Raw genomic sequence first — 27,497 nt, 5'->3', positions numbered from 1 at the left:
TTGGATGCTTTGCCAACGTTTCAAGCCTGACTGTGCTTCTAAATAGCATGAAGTAACAATCTTTGTACAAAGTTTTAATATTGGGGAGACAGATTGGTCGAAAAAAAAGCAGACAGGCGCTGCTGAGATTCGAACTCAGGATCTCCTGTTTACTAGACAGGCGCTTTAACCAACTAAGCCACAGCACCTCTTTTGCATCTGATCTCCTGTCCTTCCTCATGTAATCATTTAGAAGTGAAATCCACTTTTTTTAAGGCTGGGCTTCTGTTGCAATATAACTTTACAAAATGTTTTCCAATTGACTGAAACTCCATTGCACAAAACGAGCATGTCATTAATCGTCGATTTAGAGTGGACTGCATTGCCCAGTGTGTGCATTGAGGAGCACATGTTCGTCTTTACTGGGGAGCAAGTTTGCACTCATGAATGTGGCAAAACATTCAAATCCGTAAGTGGGTGAACATTAAAGTCCTAGATGCTGCAAATCTCTATATCTGGATACGGAATGACTGAAAAAAGTTATGTCTCCAGTGTCAAAATGTGTGTAATGCACTAGTAATTCATTTCCTTCATTGACCAGTGAGGTAGCCATGTATGGAGGTGCTGTAGAGTGAAAATCAAGTTTCAAATGGCAGTGATTCATCTGCCTGGATAGCTCAGTCGGTAGAGCATCAGACTTTTAATCTGAGGGTCCAGGGTTCAAGTCCCTGTTCAGGCGTACCTTTGCTTCTTTTACAAAAAATTAAGCAGGAAATATGAATTGCTCATTCTAATATGTGCTATTTCTGATGGCATCGCAACCTTGGGCAATATGACTCTAAGGTAGTGGAGTCCAGAGTTCTTGGATGCTTTGCCAACATATCAAGCCTGACTGTGCTTCTAAATAGCATGAAATAGCAATCTTTGTACAAAGTTTTAATATTGGGGAGACAGATTGGTCGAAAAAAAGCAGACAGGCGCTGCTGAGATTCGAACTCAGGATCTCCTGCTTACTAGACAGGCACTTTAACCAACTAAGCCACAGCACCTTTTTTGCATCTGGTCTCCTTTCCTTCCTCATGTAATCATTTAGAAGTGAAATCCACTTTTTTAAGGCTGGGCTTCTGTTGCAATATAACTTTTCAAAATGTTTTCCAATTGACTGAAACTCCATTGCACAAAACGAGCATGTCATTAATCGTCGATTTAGAGTGGACTGCATTGCCCAGTGTGTGCATTGAGGAGCACATGTTCGTCTTTACTGGGGAGCAAGTTTGCACTCATTAATGTGGCAAAACATTCAAATCCGTAAGTGGGTGAACATTAAAGTCCTAGATGCTGCAAATCTCTATATCTGGATACGGAATGACTGAAAAAAGTTATGTCTCCAGTGTCAAAATGTGTGTAATGCACTAGTAATTCATTTCCTTTATTGACCAGTGAGGTAGCCATGTATGGAGGTGCTGTAGAGTGAAAATCAAGTTTCAAATGGGCAGTGATCCCTGTGCCTGGATAGCTCAGTCGGTAGAGCATCAGACTTTTAATCTGAGGGTCCAGGGTTCAAGTCCCTGTTCAGGCGTATCTTTGCTTCTTTTACAAAAAATTTAGCAGGAAATATGAATTGCTCATTCTAATATGTGCTATTTCTGATGGCATCGCAACCTTGGGCAATATGACTCTAAGGTAGTGGAGTCCAGAATTCTTGGATGCTTTGCCAACGTTTCAAGCCTGACTGTGCTTCTAAATAGCATGAAATAACAATCTTTGTACAAAGTTTTAATATTGGGGAGACAGATTGGTCGAAAAAAAAGCAGACAGGCGCTGCTGAGATTCGAACTCAGGATCTCCTATTTACTAGACAGGCGCTTTAACCAACTAAGCCACAGCACCTCTTTTGCATCTGATCTCCTGTCCTTCCTCATGTAATCATTTAGAAGTGAAATCCACTTTTTTTAAGGCTGGGCTTCTGTTGCAATATAACTTTACAAAATGTTTTCCAATTGACTGAAACTCCATTGCACAAAACGAGCATGTCATTAATCGTCGATTTAGAGTGGACTGCATTGCCCAGTGTGTGCATTGAGGAGCACATGTTCGTCTTTACTGGGGAGCAAGTTTGCACTCATGAATGTGGCAAAACATTCAAATCCGTAAGTGGGTGAACATTAAAGTCCTAGATGCTGCAAATCTCTATATCTGGATACGGAATGACTGAAAAAAGTTATGTCTCCAGTGTCAAAATGTGTGTAATGCACTAGTAATTCATTTCCTTTATTGACCAGTGAGGTAGCCATGTATGGAGGTGCTGTAGAGTGAAAATCAAGTTTCAAATGGCAGTGATCCATCTGCCTGGATAGCTCAGTCGGTAGAGCATCAGACTTTTAATCTGAGGGTCCAGGGTTCAAGTCCCTGTTCAGGCGTACCTTTGCTTCTTTTACAAAAAATTAAGCAGGAAATATGAATTGCTCATTCTAATATGTGCTATTTCTGATGGCATCGCAACCTTGGGCAATATGACTCTAAGGTAGTGGAGTCCAGAGTTCTTGGATGCTTTGCCAACATATCAAGCCTGACTGTGCTTCTAAATAGCATGAAATAGCAATCTTTGTACAAAGTTTTAATATTGGGGAGACAGATTGGTCGAAAAAAAGCAGACAGGCGCTGCTGAGATTCGAACTCAGGATCTCCTGTTTACTAGACAGGCGCTTTAACCAACTAAGCCACAGCACCTTTTTTGCATCTGGTCTCCTTTCCTTCCTCATGTAATCATTTAGAAGTGAAATCCACTTTTTTAAGGCTGGGCTTCTGTTGCAATATAACTTTTCAAAATGTTTTCCAATTGACTGAAACTCCATTGCACAAAACGAGCATGTCATTAATCGTCGATTTAGAGTGGACTGCATTGCCCAGTGTGTGCATTGAGGAGCACATGTTCGTCTTTACTGGGGAGCAAGTTTGCACTCATTAATGTGGCAAAACATTCAAATCCGTAAGTGGGTGAACATTAAAGTCCTAGATGCTGCAAATCTCTATATCTGGATACGGAATGACTGAAAAAAGTTATGTCTCCAGTGTCAAAATGTGTGTAATGCACTAGTAATTCATTTCCTTTATTGACCAGTGAGGTAGCCATGTATGGAGGTGATGTAGAGTGAAAATCAAGTTTCAAATGGGCAGTGATCCCTGTGCCTGGATAGCTCAGTCGGTAGAGCATCAGACTTTTAATCTGAGGGTCCAGGGTTCAAGTCCCTGTTCAGGTGTATCTTTGCTTCTTTTACAAAAAATTTAGCAGGAAATATGAATTGCTCATTCTAATATGTGCTATTTCTGATGGCATCGCAACCTTGGGCAATATGATTCTAAGGTAGTGGAGTCCAGAGTTCTTGGATGCTTTGCCAACATTTCAAGCCTGATTGTGCTTCTAAATAGCATGAAATAGCAATCTTTGTACAAAGTTTTAATATTGGGGAGACAGATTGGTCGAAAAAAAAGCAGACAGGCGCTGCTGAGATTCGAACTCAGGATCTCCTGTTTACTAGACAGGCGCTTTAACCAACTAAGCCACAGCACCTTTTTTGCATCTGGTCTCCTTTCCTTCCTCATGTAATCATTTAGAAGTGAAATCCACTTTTTTAAGGCTGGGCTTCTGTTGCAATATAACTTTTCAAAATGTTTTCCAATTGACTGAAACTCCATTGCACAAAACGAGCATGTCATTAATCGTCGATTTAGAGTGGACTGCATTGCCCAGTGTGTGCATTGAGGAGCACATGTTCGTCTTTACTGGGGAGCAAGTTTGCACTCATGAATGTGGCAAAACATTCAAATCCGTAAGTGGGTGAACATTAAAGTCCTAGATGCTGCAAATCTCTATATCTGGATACGGAATGACTGAAAAAAGTTATGTCTCCAGTGTCAAAATGTGTGTAATGCACTAGTAATTAATTTCCTTTATTGACCAGTGAGGTAGCCATGTATGGAGGTGCTGTAGAGTGAAAATCAAGTTTCAAATGGGCAGTGATCCCTGTGCCTGGATAGCTCAGTCGGTAGAGCATCAGACTTTTAATCTGAGGGTCCAGGGTTCAAGTCCCTGTTCAGGCGTATCTTTGCTTCTTTTACAAAAAATTTAGCAGGAAATATGAATTGCTCATTCTAATATGTGCTATTTCTGATGGCATCGCAACCTTGGGCAATATGACTCTAAGGTAGTGGAGTCCAGAATTCTTGGATGCTTTGCCAACATTTCAAGCCTGACTGTGCTTCTAAATAGCATGAAATAACAATCTTTGTACAAAGTTTTAATATTGGGGAGACAGATTGGTCGAAAAAAAAGCAGACAGGCGCTGCTGAAATTCGAACTCAGGATCTCCTGTTTACTAGACAGGCGCTTTAACCAACTAAGCCACAGCACCTTTTTTGCATCTGGTCTCCTTTCCTTCCTCATGTAATCATTTAGAAGTGAAATCCACTTTTTTAAGGCTGGGCTTCTGTTGCAATATAACTTTTCAAAATGTTTTCCAATTGACTGAAACTCCATTGCACAAAACGAGCATGTCATTAATCGTCGATTTAGAGTGGACTGCATTGCCCAGTGTGTGCATTGAGGAGCACATGTTCGTCTTTACTGGGGAGCAAGTTTGCACTCATGAATGTGGCAAAACATTCAAATCCGTAAGTGGGTGAACATTAAAGTCCTAGATGCTGCAAATCTCTATATCTGGATACGGAATGACTGAAAAAAGTTATGTCTCCAGTGTCAAAATGTGTGTAATGCACTAGTAATTCATTTCCTTTATTGACCAGTGAGGTAGCCATGTATGGAGGTGCTGTAGAGTGAAAATCAAGTTTCAAATGGGCAGTGATCCCTGTGCCTGGATAGCTCAGTCGGTAGAGCATCAGACTTTTAATCTGAGGGTCCAGGGTTCAAGTCCCTGTTCAGGCGTATCTTTGCTTCTTTTACAAAAAATTTAGCAGGAAATATGAATTGCTCATTCTAATATGTGCTATTTCTGATGGCATCGCAACCTTGGGCAATATGACTCTAAGGTAGTGGAGTCCAGAATTCTTGGATGCTTTGCCAACGTTTCAAGCCTGACTGTGCTTCTAAATAGCATGAAGTAACAATCTTTGTACAAAGTTTTAATATTGGGGAGACAGATTGGTCGAAAAAAAAGCAGACAGGCGCTGCTGAGATTCGAACTCAGGATCTCCTATTTACTAGACAGGCGCTTTAACCAACTAAGCCACAGCACCTCTTTTGCATCTGATCTCCTGTCCTTCCTCATGTAATCATTTAGAAGTGAAATCCACTTTTTTTAAGGCTGGGCTTCTGTTGCAATATAACTTTACAAAATGTTTTCCAATTGACTGAAACTCCATTGCACAAAACGAGCATGTCATTAATCGTCGATTTAGAGTGGACTGCATTGCCCAGTGTGTGCATTGAGGAGCACATGTTCGTCTTTACTGGGGAGCAAGTTTGCACTCATGAATGTGGCAAAACATTCAAATCCGTAAGTGGGTGAACATTAAAGTCCTAGATGCTGCAAATCTCTATATCTGGATACGGAATGACTGAAAAAAGTTATGTCTCCAGTGTCAAAATGTGTGTAATGCACTAGTAATTCATTTCCTTTATTGACCAGTGAGGTAGCCATGTATGGAGGTGCTGTAGAGTGAAAATCAAGTTTCAAATGGCAGTGATCCATCTGCCTGGATAGCTCAGTCGGTAGAGCATCAGACTTTTAATCTGAGGGTCCAGGGTTCAAGTCCCTGTTCAGGCGTACCTTTGCTTCTTTTACAAAAAATTAAGCAGGAAATATGAATTGCTCATTCTAATATGTGCTATTTCTGATGGCATCGCAACCTTGGGCAATATGACTCTAAGGTAGTGGAGTCCAGAGTTCTTGGATGCTTTGCCAACATATCAAGCCTGACTGTGCTTCTAAATAGCATGAAATAGCAATCTTTGTACAAAGTTTTAATATTGGGGAGACAGATTGGTCGAAAAAAAGCAGACAGGCGCTGCTGAGATTCGAACTCAGGATCTCCTGTTTACTAGACAGGCGCTTTAACCAACTAAGCCACAGCACCTTTTTTGCATCTGGTCTCCTTTCCTTCCTCATGTAATCATTTAGAAGTGAAATCCACTTTTTTAAGGCTGGGCTTCTGTTGCAATATAACTTTTCAAAATGTTTTCCAATTGACTGAAACTCCATTGCACAAAACGAGCATGTCATTAATCGTCGATTTAGAGTGGACTGCATTGCCCAGTGTGTGCATTGAGGAGCACATGTTCGTCTTTACTGGGGAGCAAGTTTGCACTCATTAATGTGGCAAAACATTCAAATCCGTAAGTGGGTGAACATTAAAGTCCTAGATGCTGCAAATCTCTATATCTGGATACGGAATGACTGAAAAAAGTTATGTCTCCAGTGTCAAAATGTGTGTAATGCACTAGTAATTCATTTCCTTTATTGACCAGTGAGGTAGCCATGTATGGAGGTGATGTAGAGTGAAAATCAAGTTTCAAATGGGCAGTGATCCCTGTGCCTGGATAGCTCAGTCGGTAGAGCATCAGACTTTTAATCTGAGGGTCCAGGGTTCAAGTCCCTGTTCAGGTGTATCTTTGCTTCTTTTACAAAAAATTTAGCAGGAAATATGAATTGCTCATTCTAATATGTGCTATTTCTGATGGCATCGCAACCTTGGGCAATATGATTCTAAGGTAGTGGAGTCCAGAGTTCTTGGATGCTTTGCCAACATTTCAAGCCTGATTGTGCTTCTAAATAGCATGAAATAGCAATCTTTGTACAAAGTTTTAATATTGGGGAGACAGATTGGTCGAAAAAAAAGCAGACAGGCGCTGCTGAGATTCGAACTCAGGATCTCCTGTTTACTAGACAGGCGCTTTAACCAACTAAGCCACAGCACCTTTTTTGCATCTGGTCTCCTTTCCTTCCTCATGTAATCATTTAGAAGTGAAATCCACTTTTTTAAGGCTGGGCTTCTGTTGCAATATAACTTTTCAAAATGTTTTCCAATTGACTGAAACTCCATTGCACAAAACGAGCATGTCATTAATCGTCGATTTAGAGTGGACTGCATTGCCCAGTGTGTGCATTGAGGAGCACATGTTCGTCTTTACTGGGGAGCAAGTTTGCACTCATGAATGTGGCAAAACATTCAAATCCGTAAGTGGGTGAACATTAAAGTCCTAGATGCTGCAAATCTCTATATCTGGATACGGAATGACTGAAAAAAGTTATGTCTCCAGTGTCAAAATGTGTGTAATGCACTAGTAATTAATTTCCTTTATTGACCAGTGAGGTAGCCATGTATGGAGGTGCTGTAGAGTGAAAATCAAGTTTCAAATGGGCAGTGATCCCTGTGCCTGGATAGCTCAGTCGGTAGAGCATCAGACTTTTAATCTGAGGGTCCAGGGTTCAAGTCCCTGTTCAGGCGTATCTTTGCTTCTTTTACAAAAAATTTAGCAGGAAATATGAATTGCTCATTCTAATATGTGCTATTTCTGATGGCATCGCAACCTTGGGCAATATGACTCTAAGGTAGTGGAGTCCAGAATTCTTGGATGCTTTGCCAACATTTCAAGCCTGACTGTGCTTCTAAATAGCATGAAATAACAATCTTTGTACAAAGTTTTAATATTGGGGAGACAGATTGGTCGAAAAAAAAGCAGACAGGCGCTGCTGAGATTCGAACTCAGGATCTCCTGTTTACTAGACAGGCGCTTTAACCAACTAAGCCACAGCACCTCTTTTGCATCTGATCTCCTTTCCTTCCTCATGTAATCATTTAGAAGTGAAATCCACTTTTTTTAAGGCTGGGCTTCTGTTGCAATATAACTTTACAAAATGTTTTCCAATTGACTGAAACTCCATTGCACAAAACGAGCATGTCATTAATCGTTGATTTAGAGTGGACTGCATTGCCCAGTGTGTGTATTGAGGAGCACATGTTCGTCTTTACTGGGAAGCAATTTTGCACTCATGAATGTGGCAAAACATTCAAATCCGTAAGTGGGTGAACATTAAAGTCCTAGATGCTGCAAATCTCTATATCTGGATACGGAATGACTGAAAAAAGTTATGTCTCCAGTGTCAAAATGTGTGTAATGCACTAGTAATTCATTTCCTTTATTGACCAGTGAGGTAGCCATGTATGGAGGTGCTGTAGAGTGAAAATCAAGTTTCAAATGGGCAGTGATCCCTGTGCCTGGATAGCTCAGTCGGTAGAGCATCAGACTTTTAATCTGAGGGTCCAGGGTTCAAATCCCTGTTCAGGCGTACCTTTGCTTCTTTTACAAAAAATTAAGCAGGAAATATGAATTGCTCATTCTAATATGTGCTGTTTCTGATGGCATCGCAACCTTGGGCAATATGACTCTAAGGTAGTGGAGTCCAGAGTTCTTGGATGCTTTGCCAACATTTCAAGCCTGACTGTGCTTCTAAATAGCATGAAATAGCAATCTTTGTACAAAGTTTTAATATTGGGGAGACAGATTGGTCGAAAAAAAAGCAGACAGGCGCTGCTGAGATTCAAACTCAGGATCTCCTGTTTACTAGACAGGCGCTTTAACCAACTAAGCCACAGCACCTTTTTTGCATCTGGTCTCCTTTCCTTCCTCATGTAATCAATCAGAAGTGAAATCCACTTTTTTAAGGCTGGGCTACTGTTGCAATATAACTTTACAAAATGTTTTCCAATTGACTGAAACTCCATTGCACAAAACGAGCATGTCATTAATCGTCGATTTAGAGTGGACTGCATTGCCCAGTGTGTGCATTGAAGAGCACATGTTCGTCTTTACTGGGGAGCAAGTTTGCACTCATGAATGTGGCAAAACATTCAAATCCGTAAGTGGGTGAACATTAAAGTCCTAGATGCTGCAAATCTCTATATCTGGATACGGAATGACTGAAAAAAGTTATGTCTCCAGTGTCAAAATGTGTGTAATGCACTAGTAATTCATTTCCTTTATTGACCAGTGAGGTAGCCATGTATGGAGGTGCTGTAGAGTGAAAATCAAGTTTCAAATGGGCAGTGATCCTTGTGCCTGGATAGCTCAGTCGGTAGAGCATCAGACTTTTAATCTGAGGGTCCAGGGTTCAAGTCCCTGTTCAGGCGTACCTTTGCTTCTTTTACAAAAAATTAAGCAGGAAATATGAATTGCTCATTCTAATATGTGCTATTTCTGATGGCATCGCAACCTTGGGCAATATGACTCTAAGGTAGTGGAGTCCAGAGTTCTTGGATGCTTTGCCAACATTTCAAGCCTGACTGTGCTTCTAAATAGCATGAAATAGCAATCTTTGTACAAAGTTTTAATATTGGGGAGACAGATTGGTCGAAAAAAAAGCAGACAGGCGCTGCTGAGATTCGAACTCAGGATCTCCTGTTTACTAGACAGGCGCTTTAACCAACTGAGCCACAGCACCTTTTTTGCATCTGGTCTCCTTTCCTTCCTCATGTAATCAATCAGAAGTGAAATCCACTTTTTTAAGGCTGGGCTTCTGTTGCAATATAACTTTTCAAAATGTTTTCCAATTGACTGAAACTCCATTGCACAAAACGAGCATGTCATTAATCGTTGATTTAGAGTGGACTGCATTGCCCAGTGTGTGCATTGAGGAGCACATGTTCGTCTTTACTGGGGAGCAAGTTTGCACTCATGAATGTGGCAAAACATTCAAATCCGTAAGTGGGTGAACATTAAAGTCCTAGATGCTGCAAATCTCTATATCTGGATACGGAATGACTGAAAAAAGTTATGTCTCCAGTGTCAAAATGTGTGTAATGCACTAGTAATTCATTTCCTTTATTGACCAGTGAGGTAGCCATGTGTGGAGGTGCTGTAGAGTGAAAATCAAGTTTCAAATTGGCAGTGATCCCTGTGCCTGGATAGCTCAGTCGGTAGAGCATCAGACTTTTAATCTGAGGGTCCAGGGTTCAAGTCCCTGTTCAGGCATACCTTTGCTTCTTTTACAAAAAATTAAGCAGGAAATATGAATTGCTCATTCTAATATGTGCTATTTCTGATGGCATCGCAACCTTGGGCAATATGACTCTAAGGTAGTGGAGTCCAGAGTTCTTGGATGCTTTGCCAACATTTCAAGCATGACTGTGCTTCTAAATAGCATGAAACAGCAATCTTTGTACAAAGTTTTAATATTGGGGAGACAGATTGGTCGAAAAAAAAGCAGACAGGCGCTGCTGAGATTCGAACTCAGGATCTCCTGTTTACTAGACAGGCGCTTTAACCAACTAAGCCACAGCACCTTTTTTGCATCTGGTCTCCTTTCCTTCCTCATGTAATCATTTAGAAGTGAAATCCACTTTTTTAAGGCTGGGCTTCTGTTGCAATATAACTTTTCAAAATGTTTTCCAATTGACTGAAACTCCATTGCACAAAACGAGCATGTCATTAATCGTCGATTTAGAGTGGACTGCATTGCCCAGTGTGTGCATTGAGGAGCACATGTTCGTCTTTACTGGGGAGCAAGTTTGCACTCATGAATGTGGCAAAACATTCAAATCCGTAAGTGGGTGAACATTAAAGTCCTAGATGCTGCAAATCTCTATATCTGGATACGGAATGACTGAAAAAAGTTATGTCTCCAGTGTCAAAATGTGTGTAATGCACTAGTAATTCATTTCCTTTATTGACCAGTGAGGTAGCCATGTATGGAGGTGCTGTAGAGTGAAAATCAAGTTTCAAATGTGCAGTGATCCCTGTGCCTGGATAGCTCAGTCGGTAGAGCATCAGACTTTTAATCTGAGGGTCCAGGGTTCAAGTCCCTGTTCAGGCGTATCTTTGCTTCTTTTACAAAAAATTTAGCAGGAAATATGAATTGCTCATTCTAATATGTGCTATTTCTGATGGCATCGCAACCTTGGGCAATATGACTCTAAGGTAGTGGAGTCCAGAGTTCTTGGATGCTTTGCCAACATTTCAAGCCTGACTGTGCTTCTAAATAGCATGAAACAGCAATCTTTGTACAAAGTTTTAATATTGGGGAGACAGATTGGTCGAAAAAAAAGCAGACAGGCGCTGCTGAGATTCGAACTCAGGATCTCCTGTTTACTAGACAGGCGCTTTAACCAACTAAGCCACAGCACCTCTTTTGCATCTGATCTCCTTTCCTTCCTCATGTAATCATTTAGAAGTGAAATCCACTTTTTTTAAGGCTGGGCTTCTGTTGCAATATAACTTTACAAAATGTTTTCCAGTTGACTGAAACTCCATTGCACAAAACGAGCATGTCATTAATCGTTGATTTAGAGTGGACTGCATTGCCCAGTGTGTGTATTGAGGAGCACATGTTCGCCTTTACTGGGGAGCAAGTTTGCACTCATGAATGTGGCAAAACATTCAAATCCGTAAGTGGGTGAACATTAAAGTCCTAGATGCTGCAAATCTCTATATCTGGATACGGAATGACTGAAAAAAGTTATGTCTCCAGTGTCAAAATGTGTGTAATGCACTAGTAATTCATTTCCTTTATTGACCAGTGAGGTAGCCATGTATGGAGGTGCTGTAGAGTGAAAATCAAGTTTCAAATGGGCAGTGATCCCTGTTCCTGGATAACTCAGTCGGTAGAGCATCAGACTTTTAATCTGAGGGTCCAGGGTTCAAGTCCCTGTTCAGGCGTACCTTTGCTTCTTTTACAAAAAATTAAGCAGGAAATATGAATTGCTCATTCTAATATGTGCTGTTTCTGATGGCATCGCAACCTTGGGCAATATGACTCTAAGGTAGTGGAGTCCAGAGTTCTTGGATGCTTTGCCAACATTTCAAGCCTGACTGTGCTTCTAAATAGCATGAAATAGCAATCTTTGTACAAAGTTTTAATATTGGGGAGACAGATTGGTCGAAAAAAAAGCAGACAGGCGCTGCTGAGATTCAAACTCAGGATCTCCTGTTTACTAGACAGGCGCTTTAACCAACTAAGCCACAGCACCTTTTTTGCATCTGGTCTCCTTTCCTTCCTCATGTAATCAATCAGAAGTGAAATCCACTTTTTTAAGGCTGGGCTTCTGTTGCAATATAACTTTTCAAAATGTTAACCAATTGACTGAAACTCCATTGCACAAAACGAGCATGTCATTAATCGTCGATTTAGAGTGGACTGCATTGCCCAGTGTGTGCATTGAGGAGCACATGTTCGTCTTTACTGGGGAGCAAGTTTGCACTCATGAATGTGGCAAAACATTCAAATCCGTAAGTGGGTGAACATTAAAGTCCTAGATGCTGCAAATCTCTATATCTGGATACGGAATGACTGAAAAAGTTATGTCTCCAGTGTCAAAATGTGTGTAATGCACTAGTAATTCATTTCCTTTATTGACCAGTGAGGTAGCCATGTATGGAGGTGCTGTAGAGTGAAAATCAAGTTTCAAATGGGCAGTGATCCCTGTGCCTGGATAGCTCAGTCGGTAGAGCCTCAGACTTTTAATCTGAGGGTCCAGGGTTCAAGTCCCTGTTCAGGCGTACCTTTGCTTCTTTTACAAAAAATTAAGCAGGAAATATGAATTGCTCATTCTAATATGTGCTATTTCTGATGGCATCGCAACCTTGGGCAATATGATTCTAAGGTAGTGGAGTCCAGAGTTCTTGGATGCTTTGCCAACATTTCAAGCCTGACTGTGCTTCTAAATAGCATGAAATAGCAATCTTTGTACAAAGTTTTAATATTGGGGAGACAGATTGGTCGAAAAAAAAGCAGACAGGCGCTGCTGAGATTCGAACTCAGGATCTCCTGTTTACTAGACAGGCGCTTTAACCAACTAAGCCACAGCACCTTTTTTGCATCTGGTCTCCTTTCCTTCCTCATGTAATCATTTAGAAGTGAAATCCACTTTTTTAAGGCTGGGCTTCTGTTGCAATATAACTTTTCAAAATGTTTTCCAATTGACTGAAACTCCATTGCACAAAACGAGCATGTCATTAATCGTCGATTTAGAGTGGACTGCATTGCCCAGTGTGTGCATTGAGGAGCACATGTTCGTCTTTACTGGGGAGCAAGTTTGCACTCATGAATGTGGCAAAACATTCAAATCCGTAAGTGGGTGAACATTAAAGTCCTAGATGCTGCAAATCTCTATATCTGGATACGGAATGACTGAAAAAAGTTATGTCTCCAGTGTCAAAATGTGTGTAATGCACTAGTAATTCATTTCCTTTATTGACCAGTGAGGTAGCCATGTATGGAGGTGCTGTAGAGTGAAAATCAAGTTTCAAATGGGTAGTGATCCCTGTGCCTGGATAGCTCAGTCGGTAGAGCATCAGACTTTTAATCTGAGGGACCAGGGTTCAAGTCCCTGTTCAGGCGTATCTTTGCTTCTTTTACAAAAAATTTAGCAGGAAATATGAATTGCTCATTCTAATATGTGCTATTTCTGATGACATCGCAACCTTGGGCAATATGACTCTAAGGTAGTGGAGTCCAGAATTCTTGGATGCTTTGCCAACGTTTCAAGCCTGACTGTGCTTCTAAATAGCATGAAGTAACAATCTTTGTACAAAGTTTTAATATTGGGGAGACAGATTGGTCGAAAAAAAAAGCAGACAGGCGCTGCTGAGATTCGAACTCAGGATCTCCTGTTTACTAGACAGGCGCTTTAACCAACTAAGCCACAGCACCTCTTTTGCATCTGATCTCCTGTCCTTCCTCATGTAATCATTTAGAAGTGAAATCCACTTTTTTTAAGGCTGGGCTTCTGTTGCAATATAACTTTACAAAATGTTTTCCAATTGACTGAAACTCCATTGCACAAAACGAGCATGTCATTAATCGTCGATTTAGAGTGGACTGCATTGCCCAGTGTGTGCATTGAGGAGCACATGTTCGTCTTTACTGGGGAGCAAGTTTGCACTCATGAATGTGGCAAAACATTCAAATCCGTAAGTGGGTGAACATTAAAGTCCTAGATGCTGCAAATCTCTATATCTGGATACGGAATGACTGAAAAAAGTTATGTCTCCAGTGTCAAAATGTGTGTAATGCACTAGTAATTCATTTCCTTCATTGACCAGTGAGGTAGCCATGTATGGAGGTGCTGTAGAGTGAAAATCAAGTTTCAAATGGCAGTGATCCATCTGCCTGGATAGCTCAGTCGGTAGAGCATCAGACTTTTAATCTGAGGGTCCAGGGTTCAAGTCCCTGTTCAGGCGTACCTTTGCTTCTTTTACAAAAAATTAAGCAGGAAATATGAATTGCTCATTCTAATATGTGCTATTTCTGATGGCATCGCAACCTTGGGCAATATGACTCTAAGGTAGTGGAGTCCAGAGTTCTTGGATGCTTTGCCAACATATCAAGCCTGACTGTGCTTCTAAATAGCATGAAATAGCAATCTTTGTACAAAGTTTTAATATTGGGGAGACAGATTGGTCGAAAAAAAGCAGACAAGCGCTGCTGAGATTCGAACTCAGGATCTCCTGCTTACTAGACAGGCACTTTAACCAACTAAGCCACAGCACCTTTTTTGAATCTGGTCTCCTTTCCTTCCTCATGTAATCATTTAGAAGTGAAATCCACTTTTTTAAGGCTGGGCTTCTGTTGCAATATAACTTTTCAAAATGTTTTCCAATTGACTGAAACTCCATTGCACAAAACGAGCATGTCATTAATCGTCGATTTAGAGTGGACTGCATTGCCCAGTGTGTGCATTGAGGAGCACATGTTCGTCTTTACTGGGGAGCAAGTTTGCACTCATTAATGTGGCAAAACATTCAAATCCGTAAGTGGGTGAACATTAAAGTCCTAGATGCTGCAAATCTCTATATCTGGATACGGAATGACTGAAAAAAGTTATGTCTCCAGTGTCAAAATGTGTGTAATGCACTAGTAATTCATTTCCTTTATTGACCAGTGAGGTAGCCATGTATGGAGGTGCTGTAGAGTGAAAATCAAGTTTCAAATGGGCAGTGATCCCTGTGCCTGGATAGCTCAGTCGGTAGAGCATCAGACTTTTAATCTGAGGGTCCAGGGTTCAAGTCCCTGTTCAGGCGTATCTTTGCTTCTTTTACAAAAAATTTAGCAGGAAATATGAATTGCTCATTCTAATATGTGCTATTTCTGATGGCATCGCAACCTTGGGCAATATGACTCTAAGGTAGTGGAGTCCAGAATTCTTGGATGCTTTGCCAACGTTTCAAGCCTGACTGTGCTTCTAAATAGCATGAAATAACAATCTTTGTACAAAGTTTTAATATTGGGGAGACAGATTGGTCGAAAAAAAAGCAGACAGGCGCTGCTGAGATTCGAACTCAGGATCTCCTGTTTACTAGACAGGCGCTTTAACCAACTAAGCCACAGCACCTCTTTTGCATCTGATCTCCTGTCCTTCCTCATGTAATCATTTAGAAGTGAAATCCACTTTTTTTAAGGCTGGGCTTCTGTTGCAATATAACTTTACAAAATGTTTTCCAATTGACTGAAACTCCATTGCACAAAACGAGCATGTCATTAATCGTCGATTTAGAGTGGACTGCATTGCCCAGTGTGTGCATTGAGGAGCACATGTTCGTCTTTACTGGGGAGCAAGTTTGCACTCATGAATGTGGCAAAACATTCAAATCCGTAAGTGGGTGAACATTAAAGTCCTAGATGCTGCAAATCTCTATATCTGGATACGGAATGACTGAAAAAAGTTATGTCTCCAGTGTCAAAATGTGTGTAATGCACTAGTAATTCATTTCCTTTATTGACCAGTGAGGTTGAAGTGGGAGAATGGAAAACCAGACTCCCGTCCTTCACCTCTCGCGCTTGGCCTAGAGGGTCGCGGCCCAGACACCCGCCACGAGAAGAGTTTGCCCATTTACCAGATGACCAAATACCCTGGTACAGAAACATACGGATGTGTCCATCTGCCTGCCCAACAGCCCGCACTGGCCATGCCGACACCTGCGGCACGGACCAACTAGACTGAAATCTACACATCGTTAGAGATGCCATGACGACCTAGATAACGGGAAGCACCGCTGAACTATTATACACGCTGAACATTTCCACACCAATCTACACGAAGAACATACTCAGTGCTCTGACGTAGGCGACAGGCTTATTCACGGACGTGCATCTTTATTATTTTTACATAGGCTTTCAGAATGCAGAAACGCAAGACGCACCATGAGCTCATTTATAACGCTTGCTCACGCTTCTCTTGAAACCCGTTACCATCATGAGAGATATAATGGAAACACGATACTGGCCATGAAACTGTATGCCACTATAACCTAAAGCATCCATGCACTAAATGGATTACTCGTGCACCAGGCCCAAGTAGGCCTCAAGCAAGAGTTCCCGTGGACATTAACAAAGCAAAAGTCAGGTTGCTGAGCCTGCAGAAAGAACCCAGTGGAGCAACTAGCCAAGGTCGTAATGTTGCAAACCCACAGTCAAGAAACAAATCTTCAAAGGCACGATGTTGCAACCTCGCACTCCACGTACCAATGTTAAAATCATATCTGCAAATTAAACCAGACATACAGTGGAAAAACAATATTAATTGTGCAGAATTATGCCTCAAACACGGTCCCTCCCCACGTGACCAAGCCGAACCTGACGAGATGCCAAAACCCAGGAGAGAAAAGGCGTCTGGGTACCTCGCTACGAGACGCAGGCCGACACACTTGAAAGGCTCAATGGACACCTGCTACAGTGGGAACGGTCAGTCTCCCACCTATGAATAAATCCTCACATTGCCTGCACGTACCCATATTGAAACACTGTTGCAACCACAGGTGCACCGTGTGCTGGGAACAACGGTGGTCCCAGGCTGGGGAGCTCACGGATGCACCAATCAGAACATGAGGTTCTCATCTCAGACGTCAGTAACGTTAGCCAATCCTCAGGGGTCTTCATGTAACAATTCTTATGTATCTAATTGTAGGGACAACCCAGATATACCACCTGACTACATCTTAACCACTAATATCATTCTCTATATGCGTACTATACTAACCCCACCACTCGAGCAACCAATCAAGAGTGGCGATAGGTTCTTTTGGTAACTTTTTGGAATGACGCAAGTAGCGCGTCCTAATGTAGTAAAAAGGGCCTGCGAGCCCCACTATTGTGTGTGTGTCAGGACGAACGCGTACGCTCCTTGACCCATCCCTGCCGTTTGCATAATAAACGACAGAAGTTGCCTTGCTCCTTGTGTGTGCCTCATACTCTGTCTCGATCCGAGATATACACGGGAGGAGTTGGGGCCTCCCTGCCCGGAGGTCTGCGGACGGCCCGGCCGACCCCGGCAGAATCCCCCCCGACAAGTTGGAGGCACTGCTGAGATCTGTTTAAGATCGACTTTTATTTTTTATTTTTCCAGGCACTCCCGTTGCGGGGAGGCCCGGCGGCGCGGCCCCCTCTGCCGTTGCCCCCTTCTGAGGACTACAGGACCATCGCGGAGCTGCGAGAGGACCGGACAGCGCAATCCGGATATTGGCCCTCGGGAGCCGGTTGAGAAGTATCCCGCCCGCGGTCGGCGAGTGTCCAGACGTGGTCCAGACGAGGGGAGGTGGCGAGCCGCTTGGAGGGGTGCACGCAGTCGAGCGGCCCTGCATCGAGGGAACTTGGTGAGCATGACACGCACAACAAGCAATGCGAAATTGTGAGGGAGGGGGCGGAAGTAAATAAGGGAGGAGGGAGGTATTGTAAAAAGGTGGGGTGAAGGTTTAATTGAGTGATGATAATGGAATGAATGGTAGTGAATTGAGTGCGAGAGAAGGCGGCTAACGTTACGCGAAAGAGGGGGGCAGGGCACGAGAACAACACGTGCAGACGCTCGCAACAAAAAGCTAACGTTACGCGAAAGAGGGGGGCGGGGCACGAAAACATCACGTGCAGCCGCTCGAAAGACACTGATTGGCCTAAATCGCGACTAGGTGTGAGGGTGGGTGTGTGTGGTTTCCTACGATTTGACATTTATCATTCAATGAGTAGATGAGGTTCCCTATTGTTCGAGCAAGAAACTCGATAGGTAGATGAGGTTCCCTATTGTTCGAGCAAGAAACTCGATAGGTAGATGACGTTTCCCTGTGGGCGGTGGCTAGTTACGTAGTTGCCCAAAACGGAAGATAATTGGCTGGTTAAGCCCTCCTGTTGAGGGGCGTATCACACGCGAGGCGACGCAGCGTGCGCAGTCCGGTTATAGTATTGATGAGATTACCTTGTTCAAGGAGAGACAGGAAGACAGCTGTAGGGTTAGTGGGGTAGATTGCAAGTGTATTTTGAATTTAAAGAACATAACACGAATATACCAGTAGTTCGAAGAAATAGGTGACGTCACCAGTAGGGATTTAGTAAGATATCGTGAACACAAGAAGCTTTGGGTTTGACATTGGTGGGGAAGAGAAACATGATAAAGGAGCGGACACGGAGATAAACGATAAACGAGTGGATCAAAGAGGAGAAGGGGAAGGGGGCGTGGCTGCGCACGGAGAACGCCGGCCACGGCAAGTGTAAAGGTGGGAGGAGAACGGGGAAAAAGGACGACTGTGTAAGATCGTCGTAAGGGGTACGCAGCTGCAGGGGGCTGCGTGCGCTTCGGCCGCAGGGGGCCGTAGGGGAAGGAATATAATATAACATCATAAATATATTTGTTTTATAATTTTTTTTTTTTTTTGTGATTATTATCATTGCATAATTTGTCAAAGGATTGTCGTAAGTCCCCACACTTGCGGGGCAAGGTAAGCAATAAAAGGTTGTATGTTGCAAACTGGTAGCAAGGGGAAGGGTAAGAAAGGGTGCGCTAGTATGTCATACGGGAGAGGGTTGGGAGGGTGGGGGAATACCCTCACTACCCCACTACAACATATATGCACAACACTGCCACCACATAGGGAGAAGTTAATTAAGTACAGCATAGAGTGGACCCAGGGGACGGACAACAAAATGTTGACACCATGGCCGCCTAATGGTAGCTTTGACCCATATGCCCAACATTCACTATTAAACCATCTGCACAATACATACAAGGGGAAGAAGTTGGCAAACCATGTGGAGGTGTTTAACTTATGGAGGATGTTCCAGGGGTCTAGACCAGGACCAAATGGAATGTTCACTATGGGGGAAACACCGGAAGAAAAGGAGATTAAGAAAGAAGGAACGGATGGGGAAAAGGAGAGTGAAGGAACAAAGAATATGGGGAATGAAAAACTGGGTGGAGGAAAGGTTGATAAATTAGCTGACATAAAACAGGAACCGAGCAATGAGATACCCTTAACACCGGGAGTGAAAACAGAGGGGGGAGGGTTGTACCCTTTAAGAGAATTAGGAGAAATAAAAGGACAGTTAAGGGCGGCTGAAGGATACTCAAACCCGGCATACAGCCCTCCACCATATGTGGCTCATGGAAAGATACCAATGGGGGACGGGAGGAGAGAAGAGCAGACTGTAGAGATAGGAAACGATGAGTGGGTAGCTGCACAGATATTGTTGAAATTACGAGGATCACTAACTGGAAAGGAAAGGGAGGCGGTAAAGAGAACAAACGAGGATAGTGAAAGAGAGAGTGAAATGAGGGGAGAGGAGCTGCTACGGCAGAAGGAAGAGATTTTGGAGGAAAGATTAGCTAAACTAAGGGATGAGCAGAATGAACTGATAAAACAACTTGAGGGGGAGGAAAGAGAGAGAGTGAGGAAAAGGAAAGAAGGTAAGGACGAATTGGAAAAATTAAGGGAGCAAAGTGAGGAGAGAAAGAGGGAAGCTGTAAGGGTAAAAGCAGCAGCAGAAAGGGTATCAAGAGTAGTGATGAGGGAGAAGAAGAAGGAAGAAGAAGAAAATGAAAAAGAAATGGAAATATGGAGGAGGAGGATAATATCAGAGACAGCTAAAAAATATGAAGAGGGGAAGGTAATAGAGAGTATAGTAGAAAGAGAAAGGGTGAAATGGGAAAGGAGGAGAGAGGATGAAAGGATATTGGAACAGATGAGCAACGAAGTAATGGAGGAATTAAAAAGGAAAAGAGAGGAAAATAGTAGGGAGATGGAGGAGAGGAGTGAAGGGGAGAGAGAAGAGAGTAAGAGGGAGAGTGAAAGATGGGGAGAAGTATATAAAAATAGAGAGGTAGCAACAACGTCAGCACTAAGGGGAACAGGTGGTAACAACGGAAAGGAAAAGGGAGACCTAATAGACTTAAAAACTGTAACAATAAAAGGAAAAAAGGCAGAGTGGGGGGCGCAATTTATGAATGATTTTTGTAGTGAGGATGGAAGGAAGAGTGAAAGGGAAAGCTTAGATAAGCTATACCTCACTAGAACAAACATAGATTCGCCATGGGTGAGTAGAAGATGGGAGGAGATGGAGAGAAGTAAGGAGGAAGTGAAAAGAATGGGAGAAACACAAACTAACGAACACACGCCACCGACGCTCACCAACCAACACACGCCACCCACATCACCATCACGCTCTCTAACGCCACACCCCACATGTTCAACAACTGCACGCTCTCTGCACAGAATAAAGCTCGCACCCTTCATGGACGAAGTTACACCTTATGCATGTCGGCTTAGGGACCTCCCTAGTCGCAGGCAAGACAGGCAAACAGACGTGCCAATATTGAACACAGGAAAGGATGAAAAAAGGGGAAAGGAAGAAGAGGGAGGTAGGAGAAGAGGTAGTAAGGAAGGATTTGAAGTAGTAAAAGGAATGGGGGAAGAGGAGGGGTGTGAAGAGTTAACATCATGGAGCATAAAGGATGACACAAGACAGAATGTAATGCCACTGCTGGAGAGAGGAGGGGTTAGACCACAATATGTACCTTGGAAACATACGGATAAGGAAAACATAAAATGTAGGCTCCCATCATTAAGTGGAGGTGCGGGTAAATGGATATATGAAATGGAAAAACACACCGCAGGACAGAAACTAGCAGTGGGAGATGTTAAGGGCCTGTTAATATCAATATTAGGGGATAGAGCGGATGACATTTGGAAAAGAGCGGGATTCCATGGGGTAACAATAACAAACACATCGCATGATGGGGCACCATTTGCAAACTGCAGACATGCGCTATGGCAGGCACTAAGAGTGCAGTACCCAGACACATCAGACATAGGAGCCATTACTTCCCGTAAGATGGGTGAGAACGAGGATCCTGTTGATTATATCCAGGATATTCAAGAGAAGTGGCGCATGGAAACTAGAGAACAATGGGACAAAACACCAGCCATATTTTATCATATACTAGTACAAGGGCTCCCAGAAGGAGTTCAGAGACAATTAAAGAAAGTAGTGGGGATGGAAGCAAAACCATGGCCGGAAATACAACTGACTATAGTACATCACTGTAGAACATGGCAAGGAAAAATGAAACAAAAGGAAGAGGACAGGAAAACAGAAGAGGCCAAATTAGTACAGAAAAAACTTACTAAATATACCATGGAAGGGGCACTAATAACTGCGCCAACACCAATGGCCCAAAGCCCAACGCAAGTAGTGGCTGCACAAAATCCAGCTCAAATAGCGCCTCCACAAGAGGTAATAGAGCAAGTGCTGCCTCTGCAATCACACGCACAGAACATGGGAGGAGGGTACCCAATGCAAGGAGCTGGGTATTATAATTATAATAGAGGGAGAGGAGGGTTTATGAGGGGAAGAGGATACGGATATAATACCCAACAACAGGCTGGGGGACTCAGAAATAACTACCAGACAGGGCAACCAGTATACCAGGACAACACAGGGAACTTCCCATGGCAAAACAGGGAACCACCCGTGTGTTGGAGCTGCGGACTATTAGGACACATGTCACGTACATGCAGGGTCAGGCCAGGAACACCAGCATGGAACGAACAAGCACAACATAGGACATCACAAGAACAGCAGGGCATACAACCACAGCAGATGTCACCACAAGGGAGTGACCAACACTATTCCCTACCACAACAACAAATAAAACAATACCTGCCACAAGTAACTGGTGCAGCGTTAATACAACCACCACCACAACCTGAACGAACGCAATTGGGTGGGGTGACGGTGTTGGGGCACAACCCTTACACAGGGAATGGCCAGTCATTGTACCCCCAATAGGACAGCCCACAGACGGCCTTGGTGTGTCCCATCCTGTCAGTAACACCTAATAGTGCGGAGGAGCCACGCATAGAGGTAACGATAGGTGACAAAAAATTATCATTCCTTGTTGACACCGGGGCAACCCGGTCTTGCATAAGGGAAGGTAAGTTTAAGATGTCAGGCGAAGCCATGAACACACAAGGGTTTTCTGGGGCTAAAGGGTTGGTTCCATTTACTGATAACGTTCCGCTATCTATTGGAGATTACGATCTGTCAGTACCACTTTTGTATTATAGTGCCTCACCAGTAAACATACTGGGGAGGGACATAATGAACAGATTAAATATGACGATCTCCTTTACAGAGGATGGCATAATTTGCTCTACTCCAGGGATTAACATGCTTGCAGCACGACAGATTTTGCAAGCATACTGTGGACAGATAGCGATCAGGGCGGAGCCGGTAGACGGCGAGCTATTCCAGTACGGAACAGACATGGCATTTGCATGGATGCCAGGGATAGGAGGGAAAATATGGAGGAGACCAGCAGCCTATCTATTCCGACCAGAAACACCAGCTAATGAACTGGAAGGGAAGGTCCTTGCAGTGGACATTGAGAGCATTATTGCAACAGCTGATTATGTTGCTGTGCACGCCCAAGATAAAGAAGGGAGAGCATGGAGGGCGGTGATAGCACTAGCAGAAGGATGTAGGCTGACCCAGGTGTCAGATGAAGAGTTGTTTTCAGAAGAAAAGGAGGAAAATGAAATGGTGTTCATGATGAGTGTAGAAATGTGGCTAACAGTGGCTCACAAACAAGTGGCACAGAAAATTGCAATGGCACTTGAGGCACCCGCTGGCACACCAGTCCCATTTTTTAAAGAAGATATGTCAAAGGTGCCAAAATCATTATGGACTATTAGCCCTTATGATGTAGGATGCATTAAAAGCATAGGGGGTGTAAGGATAAAATTAAAAAAGGGTGCCATACTACCAAGAGTGAAACAATACCCATTGTCAAGAGAGGCAGATGAGGGCATATACGAAACCATAACAGCCCTTATAAACAATGGCATATTGGTCCCCTCAGAATCCCCATGCAACACAGCTGTGTACCCGGTGCGCAAGGCTAAAGGAGGGTCTTGGCGGTTCATACAGGACCTCAGACCGTTGAACAACATAGTAGAAGCAGAGTATCCAGTAACAGCAAACCCGGCCACAATTTTGTGTGGCATTCCAGCAGAAGCATCACGGTTTACAGTGATTGACCTTAAAAATGCTTTTTTCTCAATACCATTACACCCAGACTCACAAGACTTGACAAGCTTCACTTACCGAAATAGGAAGTGGAAACATACCAGATTACCACAGGGATATTGTGAATCACCTTCAATTTTCAATAGGGTAATACAGATGGATTTGGGTAACGTTGAGTTGGAAAGCACAGTGTTACAGTATGTGGATGACATAATAATTTGCAGTACAAATGAAGATAAATGTAGAGAGGACTCATTAAAAATGTTGACGATATTGGCTGAAAAGGGGTACAAGGTAGACATGGAAAAGATACAATACTGTCAGGAACAGGTACTTTACATTGGCCAACTGATATCACAATATGGAAGAAGGATTGCACCACAAAGAGCACAGGCAATATCAGGCACTCCCGTGCCACAGACTGTAAGAGAACTGCAGCAATTTCTGGGACTGTGCAACTACTGTAGAGCATGGGTATTTGATTACAGCTCTTACATAGGACCCCTGCTTGAGGGTTTGAAGGAAGCAAATAAAGGGGAGAAAAAGTTGGGATGGACTATGGAAATGAAGGAGGCATTTGATGAATTAAAAGAAGCAATATCAACTGCTCCAGTACTAGCATCCCCAGACTATGAGCGACGATTTTTTATATTTTCACATTGCGACTCAGCAGTAATGAAAGCAGTATTGGCCCAAAAGACTAGCATGGGCTATAAACCAGTAGCATTTTACAGCGGTCACTTAGATCCAATAATGTTAGGACAATTCTCTTGCGAACAAGGTCTTGCTGCAGCTGCATTTGCAGTAGAAAAAGCATCATCAATAACTATGGGGTGTCCAACTACACTATTTGTAGAACATGCACTATTTGCGATATTGAATAAACCTAAGTCCACACTGACGACACAGAGGGCAACAGGTTATGAGATTATTTTGTCCAAAGCTGAACTGGCAATTGTTAGATGTAGCACGGTTAACCCTGCAAGGTTCCTAGCAGAAGTAATTGAAGAGGGAGATTACGCCCACGACTGCACCCAAGTAACTGAGATGTACTCATGTACTAGGAAAGTTGAAGAAAACGCACTAGAGGGAGGTGAGCTTTTGTTTATTGATGGGTCATCAACTATTGATCAAGGAGACGGGATAAGGAGGACTGGGGCAGCAGTAGTACAAATGATGGAAGCGCCAGTGTGTGTGGCTATTAAGTGTGTACAATTACCACAGCATTACTCTGCTCAAGCGGCGGAACTGGTTGCACTCATATTGGCACTAAAGGAAAGTTTTGATAAAAAAGTTACTATATATTCCGACAGTGCATATGTTACATCCACTGTCCACTCAGGGCTATCAAAGTGGAGAAGAAGAGGGTTTAGGAGAGCTGACGGCACTCCAGTACAACATGCCCTCTTGTTGGCTGAACTAATTGAAGTAATAAACGATCCCCAAGAACTAGCCCTAGTAAAATGCACAGCACACACCAATGGAGAAGACTATATATCAAAAGGAAATGCAGCAGCAGACGCACATGCAAAATATGCTGCATATTTTGGTGAGATATGGAACCCCACAGACTCACAGAGAGGGAGAGGGAGGGGAATAGCGAGGGAGATGTTAATAAAAGAAGGGTACACCCATCTCCCAGCCACCCAGATTATGGAGTTACAAGCGGCTGCACCAATGGCCGAAAAAGAAGTATGGGTGAAAAGAGGATGCACAATGTCACCAACCGACGCACTATGGCGCCAGGGTGGCACTGGGAAAGTTGTAATACCATTGGCATTGTTAAATACCGCCTTGAACCAATTACATCACCCTGCCCATACAGGCAAAGAAATAATAGCAGCACGAATTAGAGAAGATTGGTTCTGTCCCGAGTTAACATCCCATGTGTCAAATTTTATCAGCAATTGCCTTACATGTCAACAGTTCACGGCCGGTCATACTTTAAAGGTGATAAGAGGTACCATACCCCGACCAGAAGGACCTTTTCGGCACCTCCACATTGACTATGTTGATATGATCAACATTTGTCAAGGCAATAGATACATGATAGTAGTAGTATGCCCATTTTCTAGGTGGATCGAAGCAGGGCCCTGTTCACACCCTGATGCGTTTAGAGCAGCCAAATTTATAGTAAGGGAGGTATTCCCCAGGTGGGGAGTGTGCGAGGTGTTAAGATCAGACAACGGACCCCATTTCGCAAATGAAATGTTCCAGCATATCACATCCCTACTGAACATTAAACACAAATTTGCATGTGCGTACCACCCACAGGCCAATGGTGTATGTGAACGCCTGAATGGCCTATTGAAGGAGGCAATTGCTAAAATACAGCAAACAACAAAGAAAAGTTGGTTGTATTGCCTTCCGTTGGCACTGTTCGAACTTAGAAACAGGCCAGGGTCCGACCACCACCTCACCCCACACGAGGTGGTTACTGGACGCCAAATGCGCCTTCCCCTAACACCAACGTCAAGGGCATTCACCGACCAAGAAAGTTCTGCGAATGTGTTAGGTGATGAAATGTATCAATATGTGTCTTCTTTGATTACTAGCGTTGTGTTTGTGTCTCAACAGCTCGAGCGCACACGGGGCGGGTCCACCAGCAACCAAGAAATAGACGAAAATACAGAATTGGGAAAGGAGAACTTGTGCCAACTTGCCAAAGGTGACCACGTACTACTTCGAAATTTTAATAGAAAGTGGAACCAGCAGAGGTTCACTGGCCCCCATTTAGTAGAGGACGTATCAACAAGAGCAGTAAAACTAAAGGATAAGCGTGCGTGGAACCACCTGCATGATGTAAAAATCTACAAACTGCAGACCCGCCCCAGCGCCAACGACAGGTCCATTGGAAAAACGCCAACAACATCCCCGGCAGCGGAAGAAAACACAACCACAGACAACGACCCAATTGTTCCCTCGGAGAGAATAACGGACGAAGAAGGGGGTGATCCCCACACTGCCCACCCCATGGTCACACGTTCAAAGAGTAAAACTGCTCCCACCATCTGAGCAAACCCCCCCCCATTGACTACTAAATACAATTGTAATAAAAACTAAGGACTTCGCTTGCACCAATACACATGTAAACACGTGAATGTTCTCTTTTTCTCTCGCACATACAGGAGCTGCGTAATATTGTATTGTTAAGAAAAGTTATCTAACAAATTCAGTGTGCAGGCGTAGATGGTGCTGCCAGACGATAGTTACCCAGAAGAATTGTCACACCAATTTGTATACGAAATAAAAAGGCCAACATACTTAAAAAAGAAAAGGGTACGTGTATACTACACGGCCTTCCTCCTGGCCATAGAAAATTACATGCCCCACCTCCGCCCATACTTGCCGGTCTTGAGAGACCGTTCACTTAGAGTAGCGTGGGAGCAACTCTTCACCTGGGCACTGAATGACTATTTGATAGGGAGAGCTTAATGAAACAAAACTAACATTTAATAACAAGCACTTTTTGAGAATTTTTAGGCGGGCAACTTTAACGTCGCAAGAATACGCTGCCAGGACTGCAGCAAGGTAAGAGCAAAAATGTCGGTGAGGTTAGCATATGTAATAAAAATAATAGGGATTTTTATGATCACCGGAGTTTTGGCTGCCTCTGTATGGCAGTACAGCTATGCTATGAGTTTTTTTGCTGCACCCAAACCTAATGTACCCCACCTCCCTGCTGCAACAGGTGTTACGTCAGGTGGTAACAGTAACAATGAACAAAAGCGAAATAAAGTTAAACGCAGCACATACTCAGACAATAAAGGTATTGATAATTATGTACAAGATTCAGCACACGTCACAAACAACATATGGTACCAGCACATGACCCGCATTGGTAAGCAGACAACTGAGGATAGCTGTTACGTTTGCTCATTAATACCATACGCCATGAGCGCTTCACGAACATTTGTTGCCACAGAAATAGATGAAAAAACAGCACAGTGCATAATATATTTGGCCCTGTTCCAAACGAAAGGAAGATTCCAAGGAACAGTAGTGCACATGACATGGAAAACACGAGACTCATACCCATATGAAAACAACTTCCTCAAGACCTATCTGAGTTATCACAAGACCAGTTTACATGCTGAAGCATTCAGATACATAACAAGTGGCCCTGAAAAAGGAGAAACAAAAAAGGTAACACTGCAGTATCTACCATGTGATTGGTACGCCACGGAAGTTCCGGGTAAACAAGGATGCTGGGAGAGG

General features: G+C 43.1%; 13 non-coding genes across 13 annotated transcripts; 2 read left to right on the top strand and 11 right to left on the bottom strand.

Annotated features, from left to right (window-relative positions):
• Nucleotides 1–114: 114 nt before the first annotated feature.
• On the bottom strand, nucleotides 115–188 carry TRNAT-AGU (transfer RNA threonine (anticodon AGU)). The gene has a single exon. It is a non-coding gene; the product is annotated as a tRNA-Thr (tRNA).
• Nucleotides 189–2,635: 2,447 nt separating this feature from the next.
• TRNAT-AGU (transfer RNA threonine (anticodon AGU)) lies at nucleotides 2,636–2,709 on the bottom strand. Its single transcript has one exon. It is a non-coding gene; the product is annotated as a tRNA-Thr (tRNA).
• A 767-nt stretch (nucleotides 2,710–3,476) lies between these two features.
• TRNAT-AGU (transfer RNA threonine (anticodon AGU)) lies at nucleotides 3,477–3,550 on the bottom strand. Its single transcript has one exon. It is a non-coding gene; the product is annotated as a tRNA-Thr (tRNA).
• Nucleotides 3,551–5,998: 2,448 nt separating this feature from the next.
• TRNAT-AGU (transfer RNA threonine (anticodon AGU)) lies at nucleotides 5,999–6,072 on the bottom strand. The gene has a single exon. It is a non-coding gene; the product is annotated as a tRNA-Thr (tRNA).
• A 767-nt stretch (nucleotides 6,073–6,839) lies between these two features.
• Nucleotides 6,840–6,913, bottom strand: TRNAT-AGU (transfer RNA threonine (anticodon AGU)). Its single transcript has one exon. It is a non-coding gene; the product is annotated as a tRNA-Thr (tRNA).
• Nucleotides 6,914–7,680: 767 nt separating this feature from the next.
• On the bottom strand, nucleotides 7,681–7,754 carry TRNAT-AGU (transfer RNA threonine (anticodon AGU)). Its single transcript has one exon. It is a non-coding gene; the product is annotated as a tRNA-Thr (tRNA).
• A 458-nt stretch (nucleotides 7,755–8,212) lies between these two features.
• TRNAK-UUU (transfer RNA lysine (anticodon UUU)) lies at nucleotides 8,213–8,285 on the top strand. The gene has a single exon. It is a non-coding gene; the product is annotated as a tRNA-Lys (tRNA).
• A 1,609-nt stretch (nucleotides 8,286–9,894) lies between these two features.
• On the top strand, nucleotides 9,895–9,967 carry TRNAK-UUU (transfer RNA lysine (anticodon UUU)). The gene has a single exon. It is a non-coding gene; the product is annotated as a tRNA-Lys (tRNA).
• Nucleotides 9,968–10,204: 237 nt separating this feature from the next.
• On the bottom strand, nucleotides 10,205–10,278 carry TRNAT-AGU (transfer RNA threonine (anticodon AGU)). Its single transcript has one exon. It is a non-coding gene; the product is annotated as a tRNA-Thr (tRNA).
• Nucleotides 10,279–11,045: 767 nt separating this feature from the next.
• Nucleotides 11,046–11,119, bottom strand: TRNAT-AGU (transfer RNA threonine (anticodon AGU)). Its single transcript has one exon. It is a non-coding gene; the product is annotated as a tRNA-Thr (tRNA).
• Nucleotides 11,120–12,727: 1,608 nt separating this feature from the next.
• On the bottom strand, nucleotides 12,728–12,801 carry TRNAT-AGU (transfer RNA threonine (anticodon AGU)). Its single transcript has one exon. It is a non-coding gene; the product is annotated as a tRNA-Thr (tRNA).
• A 768-nt stretch (nucleotides 12,802–13,569) lies between these two features.
• TRNAT-AGU (transfer RNA threonine (anticodon AGU)) lies at nucleotides 13,570–13,643 on the bottom strand. The gene has a single exon. It is a non-coding gene; the product is annotated as a tRNA-Thr (tRNA).
• Nucleotides 13,644–15,250: 1,607 nt separating this feature from the next.
• Nucleotides 15,251–15,324, bottom strand: TRNAT-AGU (transfer RNA threonine (anticodon AGU)). Its single transcript has one exon. It is a non-coding gene; the product is annotated as a tRNA-Thr (tRNA).
• Nucleotides 15,325–27,497: the final 12,173 nt, after the last annotated feature.

Source organism: Ambystoma mexicanum, unplaced genomic scaffold (genome assembly GCF_040938575.1).
Source record: "Ambystoma mexicanum isolate Mex_15411 unplaced genomic scaffold, UKY_AmexF1_1 Mex_scaf1, whole genome shotgun sequence".
Lineage (NCBI taxonomy): Eukaryota > Metazoa > Chordata > Amphibia > Caudata > Ambystomatidae > Ambystoma > Ambystoma mexicanum.
This window is presented reverse-complemented; position numbering and strand designations above follow the sequence as displayed.